The sequence below is a fragment of the Mus caroli genome, chromosome 11 (assembly GCF_900094665.2).
Source record: "Mus caroli chromosome 11, CAROLI_EIJ_v1.1, whole genome shotgun sequence".
Lineage (NCBI taxonomy): Eukaryota > Metazoa > Chordata > Mammalia > Rodentia > Muridae > Mus > Mus caroli.
Genome location: NC_034580.1, coordinates 83,313,115 through 83,320,792, shown reverse-complemented (window position 1 = coordinate 83,320,792; position 7,678 = coordinate 83,313,115).

Genomic DNA, 7,678 nt, shown 5'->3' with positions numbered 1-7,678 from the left:
TACCTAAGGGCCAGCTTTCTAAAAAGATTTATTTTACTCTTCTTAATTATGTTCCTGGATGGGAGTGTGCACGAGAATGCTGGTGCCTCTGCAGGCCACAGGCATTGCATCTCCTGGAGCTGGAGTTGCGGGCAGCTGTGAGCTGGCTGGTCCTCAGCGAAAGCCATATTGGCTCTTGACCAGTGAGTCATCTCTCCAGCCCCAGGATCAACCTTTCTCTGTGTCTCTCTGTCTCTCTCTCTGTCTGTCTCTATTGTTTGTTGATTGATTGGTTTATTATTTATTTATTTTTCTGTGTAGCCCTGGCTGTCCTGGAACTCAACTGTAAACCAGGCTGGGCTCAAATTCAGAAGTTCACCAACTGAGTATTGATGCTACCACGTCTAACTTGACTGTTTTTTTTGTTTTTTTGCTTTTTGTTTTTTGGTGTTTTGGTTTTGTTTTGTTTTGCTTTGCTTTGCTTTGTTTTTTTGTTTTGAGCAAGCTCTCACTAGCTTGGATTGGTCTCTAACTCACAGTTTGACTGCCTCTGTCTCCTGAATGCTGGGATTAAAGGCATGTGACACCATGCCTGGCTCAGGAATCGCTTCTTGGTACACAGGACATAACTAGTTCTGGAAGTTTTTGTTTTTTTTTTTTTTTCCTAAGATTTTTGATAGTTAGTTAGCTAGTTAGTTTTAGTTTTGTGTTTCTGGGAGTATATGCTACATGGGAATGGGTTTGCTTTAGAGGGCAGACAAGGCTGTCAGCTCCCTTGGAGCTGAAGTTACAGATGGATGTGAGCCACCAAAAGCCATCCAGTGAAGGTGCTAGGAACTAAATTCAAGTTCTCTAGAAGAGAAGTGCTCTTAACCATTAAACTATCTCTCCAGCCCCAAGACATACCTAGTTTGTCCTGACAACAAAACCTTGTGCTTTTGTGTTGAGTAGCGACAAATCTGACCACCCTGGGTTCCACCTGCCTGCACACAAGTGGTCCAGCTGGTTCTCAGTAAAGCCTAGGGGTGACTGGGCATACAGGAGGAATTCCATGTAACCATTAAAACTGTTTCCAGAGTGTGTTTAATGTCTAGAACATTCTGATCTAATGTTTTGAGAAAGATGCTTCAAAAGATTCACTGCAAGATTATGTCATTCAGTTTCTTCTAGTTAGTTATAAACATAAAAGACAAGACTAGCAAATCACAACACTCTTCCTGCCTCCGTTTCCCAGGTACTCGGGTTACAGGTCTGCATCACTAGGCATGGCTTTAACATACTTTTATTTGGGGGGGGGGTGTTAATGATTTGTTTGTTTGTTTGTTTGTTTGTTTTTAGAGACAGGGTTTCTCTGTATAGCCCTGGCTGTCCTGGAACTCACTTTGTAGACCAGGCTGGCCTCGAACTCAGAAATCCACCTGACCCTCCCTCCCAAGTGCTAGGATTAAAGGCGTGCATCACCACTCCCAGAGATTTATTTTTTAATGTACATTCGTTATTTTGTCTGCATGCATGTCTTTGTGAGGTTATCAGATCCCCTGGAATTAGAGTTACAGACAGTTGTGAGCTACCATGTGGATGCTGGGGATTGAACCAGGGTCCTCTGAAAGAACAGACAGTGCTGCTAATCACTGAGCCATCTTTCCAGCCCCAGCCTTGAACTTCTGACCATTTTGCTTCAGCATCCTCAGTGTAGGATTATATGTATTCACCGTCAGGTCAGAATTCGGTGCTTCATCCATGCTTCAAGTACCGTACCGAATGAGGCACATCCCTAGTTCCTGTAGAATCACCGTTAACATAGAATGTCCTTAATTGAGTTCATAACCACTGATGTGTTTCTCTCATATGCCTCCACTGAGATCCCAAAGATGAAAAATATGTAGTACTTCCTCCCTGATGTTGCAACTAAGTCTACAGGGAAGGCAGATATGAAGCAGCTGGTAACTAGTACCACAAAGTGTATGTCATTTGATGACATGTGACATTCATTCTGTAGGGGGCACAGGGAGGAAGTGGTTAGCTCTGGGGGTAGAAAGGGAGGGTACCTCAGAGGCACTAACTGAGCCTTGAGAGACAGAAATGACTGAATGGACATGAGAGTATCTCCCTTCTGTGCATAACATGAGTAAGGGCAGAGAGGAGAGGGGTTAGGGACATCTGGTTACCAGTGAGCATGCGCTCTGGTTAGATATGGATGGATGACATGTGCGGGGGAGGGGGGTGGGGAGGGAGGGATAGCAGCAAAGTGGTCTGTCTGTAAGGCAGATGGTTGGTGAATATCAAAGCACACCGAGAGAAGCCTTAGGAAGATGTGACAATGGGGAATGGTCTAGAACGTGAAACAAAGGACCGAATGTATAGTCAGTGTGGATGGGGCACCCAGGGCTTTTTAAAAAAAGAAGAATTTAAAATTGACAGGAATTTTCACTCTGACTTTCCTGAAGACATCAAGAGCTAAGGCAATGAGGCCCCGTACCAGGTAGCTACACAAACTTGGAGGCAAGCATGTGCTACAAATAATTCACAGACTCAAGAGAAGAGCTCGCTGGTCCCCTGGGGTGGGGTGGGGGGTCTGCCTGGTTTGTACCTCCTGAACTCCCCATAGTTTCCCAGGGCATGATAAACATGGAATGATGATCAGGCCAAGATACAGGTGAGTCTCTTCTGTAAGTCCTCCTCACTGGGTGGCTTAGCCTCCTGTTCTATCATTCATTCGCTCATCAAATATTTTTAAATGATTTATTTTTATTTCATATGCATTGGTATTTTGCCTTCATGTATGTCTATATAAGAAAAGGCATCAGACCTTCCACCCTAGAACTGGAGACAGTTGTGAGCTTCCATATGGGTGCTGGGAATTGAACCCAGGTCCTTTGAAAGAACAGCCAGCACTCTTTTGTTTTGTTTTTGGTTTTGTTTTTTTTGAGACAGGGTAGGCCTGGCTGTCCTGGAACTCACTCTGTAGACCAGGCTGGCCTCAAACTCAGAAATCTGCCTGCCTCTGCCTCCCAAGTGCTGGGACTAAAGGTGTGTGCCACCACTGCCTGGTTTCAGCCAGCACTCTTAACCACTGAGCCATCTGTCCAGCCCTGGCTCTGTTTTTGTAATCTATAAATGGCAAAGAGGCTAGATAGTTTCCTTCTCAATAACTGGGAAATGGGAATAGTGGAGAATAACCTTTCATTTTCCTTTTGAAAAAGCTTTTAAAATGACATTTATCTATCTAATGTGTGCGTGCATGTGTGATGTATGATTGAACACCTCCATGGATGTGGTCACAGTGTGTATGTGGAAGTCAGAAGTAAACTTTAAGCCATCTTGACGGTCCGGTCCTGATGCTTCTTGAACATTTACAGTGTGTCTGGCTCTGTTTTAAGCACTTTGGCATATGTTAATTAATCTTCAGGGAAAAGCTTGTCAGACATTACAGATGAGGGAACTGAGATACAGGGAAATCAAATAAGTCTTCTGAGGTCCTAGAGAAAGATACAAGCTCATCCGGAGCCCAGAGCCCAGCACATCACTGCGCTTCTGCTGATGACATTAATAGCAAGCACACGGAGCTTCTGAACTGGCCATCACATAGTGACTCACTGCCCAGCAACCCTGCAGCAGCTACCACCATCCTCCCTGTCTCACAGACAAGGAAGCTGGTCACAGAGAGGTTAAATCAGTTGCTGCTTTTTGGCAAAGTCATGAGTAGTCAGACTGTATAGTTTATTGCTCTCTGGTTTCATATTCAACGACGGAAGCCTGTTCTGCCTTTTGCCATTCTTATTTTGTTCTGAGAAAGAATACAAGGTGATCCTTGGCTAGTTAGAGAATTTGAGGCCAGCCTGAGGTACATGAGAACATAGGGAAGGAGGAAGGGAGGGAGGGAAGGAGAGAAGGATGGAGGGAGAAAGAGACAGAAACAGAGAGACAGAGAAAGAGGAGATAAAATAGAGTGACAGTAGGTTGGGTGGATGAACAGTTTTGACTGAGACTTGGAACAGGTGTCACAGAGACTATGACATCCTGGAGGAAAGCTCCTTCCTTCCTTAAGGGAAGCAGGCGCCTCCCATTCTTGCTTCCTGGAGCTCATTGGTCCTCAAGCACTTGTAGAAATGGAAAAAATGTCTTTTTCAATTTTGTTTTGTTTTTCTGAGACAGGGTTTCTCTGTGTAGCCCTGGCTGTCCTGAAACTCACTCTGTAGACCAGGCTGGCCTCGAACTCAGAAATCTACCTGCCTCTGCCTCCCAAGTGCTGGGATTAAAGGCATGCACCACCACCACTCAGCAAATGTCTTCTTCTTTTGTGGAAGAGCCTCACTTAGGTTGCCCGACATAGTTCCAAAGCAGTGAGTGTCTGAGGGAGCGCTCATTCAGCAGGTAGCTCTTCATAAGACAAACAAGTCTTATAATGGCATAATGGCTCACAGTTTAAGGCCAGTTAGATTGGTTAGGGCTGGAGAGCAGGACTATGGAGATGGAGGAGAGAAAGGATGGGAGGAGAGAAAGGAGAGAGAAGGGAAAGAGAGGGAGAGAGAGAGAGAGAAAGAGAGAGAGAGGGGGGCCCTCCTCTTCATGAGTTAGTACTAAGCCTTTTGGGACAAGAGGACCACAAGGAGATTTGGGTCCTGGGGACCAGCCCCTCAGCAACCTCTACATTTAGCTTGCAGGGCTTGCTCCTCTTGCCCATGGCACAGTTCAAGTCTGTTGGCTAGGAAAGTGTCATTTCCTGCAGCTGGTCCTCTGGGGAAGGTCTGGAGTCAGCCTGGAAGATCTGAGACTGAGAGGAGGAAGAGGAGGAGTGGGGCACTGATTCATTTGAGCATGCATCCTGGATTAGTGTTTTCATCTAGTTGCTTCTTCCTCCTCCCAAGTGCTGGGATTACAAGCATGTGTACCGCAGTCAGTCTCTTCCTTTCTTTCCTGTGCAGAGACGCCTTGCCCACTATGGTAAAGACTGAATTAAGCCACTTCGTGTGCATCCAGAGGGGAGCCCAGATGAAGAGTAGGAGTTTCCAAAAGTCCTAACGGACCCCACCCACCATGGATATTAGTTGTAGGGAGAGAGGGGAGGAAGGAGGGAGAGAGAGGAAACTAGGTAGGTACTCTTTCAGAATTAATATCATCTCTGTGGGTTGAAGGGACATTTTGTGCTTTCAGATGTGATGCCCTGGGGGACATTGCCCTTGCAGTATCCCAGGCAACAGTGAAGAATGTCATGAGACAATGCCAAGCAAACACAAAATAAGAAACTTTCAATCAAGTAAAAACAAAACAAGGCAGGAGTCTGTATATTTTTCTGTGTATTGGTGTTGGGTCTGCATGCGCATCCATGCACCATGTGCACGCCTGTTGCCTGCTGACATCAGAAGAGGGCATTGGATCCCCTAGAACGGAAGTTACAGGTGGTCATGAGCTGCCGTGTGGGTGCTGGGAATTGAACTCAGGTCCTCCGGAAAATCAAGCAGTGTTCTTAACCACTGAGCCGTCACTCCAGCCCCACGAGGGTCTGGAGTCTGTATCTTTTTAAAATATCAGCTATATAACGTGTAATGTGCTGGAGGAAAGAAGATATATTAATTAATAATATCTTTTTTATGATCAAATACCTGCAAAAAAGCAATTTCAGCGAAAGTTTTCTTTTGGCTCACAGTTCAGAGGATCACAGTCCATCGTGGCTGCTTGTCTACAGACCAACAAGCAGAGAAGAAAGCAATGATAGGACTCATCTGGCTTCCTCCTCCCTCCCTTTATTCAGTTGAGGTCTCCAGGTTAAAGGATGATATCATCCCTATTCAGATCACCCTCTGAAAACTTCCTCATAGAACCCAATGGTGTGCCTCATCAACAATGTGTCCGGTCAAGGTGACAATGAAATTAACCATAACAGAAAAAAGTTGGAATACAAGTGGCTGATTAAATGAAAGTATCGTATAAATATGTGACGTTAACGCCTAGGCTGTGGTATAAAAGTGTTTGGAAACATATAGAGATGTCTTTAACAGGTCACAGATTTGATGTATAAAACCTGGAAAGTCCAGGAAAATAGCAACAACAAACTAACAAACAAAAATTAGAAGAGCCCTCTGTGCTGGTTCAGGATTTTAATCCCAGCACCCAGAAGGCAGGAGGAACAGGGGGATATCTGTGATTCAAGGCCAAGGAAGTTTACATAGCAAGTTCTAAGTCAGGCCAGGCCAGCTCTACATAAAATGTAGCAATAAATAGATAAATAAATAAACAAATAACATAAAATAAAAATAAAAAGGTCCATGGTGCTTTAGCATAAGGAAGAATATGAATTCTGCAATGCTGGGTAAAAGGCATACAGGTGTTTACTGTAAATTTGAAAACACGTCACCCCTGTTTCCCTTCTTTGTTTTGTTTTGGTTTGCTTTGAGTTTTCCCTGCATAAACTCTGCACCATCTTTGTCTCTAGGGTCTGGGGTAAGGAGTGAGTTTCAAAGGAGCAAAAGCATTTAGCCGCATTCTAAAAATAGATAGATGGGAAGGCAAAGCATTTCTAGCATAGGGAACAGTGTGATTAAAGGACGGAATGGTAAGTATAGATGTCGCTGGCAAAGGGGGTGCAAGGGTAGCCTAGCAGTCTACCTTCCATGACAAGTCATGGTCTTGACTGGGTTACAAAATGCGCTCCTCCGCTCCTCGCACAGGCTGGTTCCCTAGCTTGCTCTCAAAAGATTTGGATATAAGATACAGAAATCGACTCAGCCAGCCAGCCTTAGAGGAGCTAGCGCCGGATTTGGGGAACCATGGAATTGAATTTTGTCTGTCTACGTGGAATGATTACAAACCATCTTGTCAAGTGTAGAAGCGAAGTAGCTTTCCATATACAAGCTTCTGTAGACGCAGTTGCCCGCAATCTGTGAATGAGCAAGAGGATAAAACCAACCAATCAGGGCTCAGTATACCTCAGCCAATCCCAGCTCAGAGATGTTCTAGGCAGGGCGGGGCTGACGCTCAGAAAGAGTTGTTTGTTGGCCTGGTGCCCCTCCCCCAACGCCCTGGCGTTCACTTCTGGGGAGAAAGAGGCCTGGAAGCCGCAGAAAGGCCGGCAAAGTGGATTAATCCAAAGGTGCAGGCAGAGAACGCTAAACCTGGACTGCTGCAGCCATGGCAACACCGCATTTGCCTATTGCACTGTACCCAGGACATCCTAGGAGGGCTTCCTAATGTTGCAACCCTTTTATACAGTTCTTCATGTTGTGGTGACCCCCAACCATAAAATTAATTTCGTTGCTACTTCATAACTGCAATCTTGCTATTATTATAAATCGTAATGTAAATATTTTTGGAGATTGGATTGTCAAAGGGGTCTCGATCCACAGGTCGAGAACTGGTCTAAAAGGATGCATGGCCGCTCTCCTTCATCTACCTGGAAAGGTGGGGGCCACTCCCTTTCCTCTTGGGAAGGAAAAGGGAGGCTGCTGTTCCACAGGGTGGTATTGCTCAAGAGACTTGTACCCCAATACCTCCAGTGGACGCGTTAAAAAGTGCGGAGGGGAGGGAGAAAAGAATGCCTCCCCAAGATGCACCATACCCAGACAGGCACATAGCCTGTCTCCTGACCTCTTGGTTCTTTCAGGATTCTAGCATGAACCCCTCAGGCCACTTCTCAAGCTAATCTCCAACTGGTAGCTTTCCCAAGGTGTCTTCCCTCCAATTTTCTCATTCCTGAGATGAG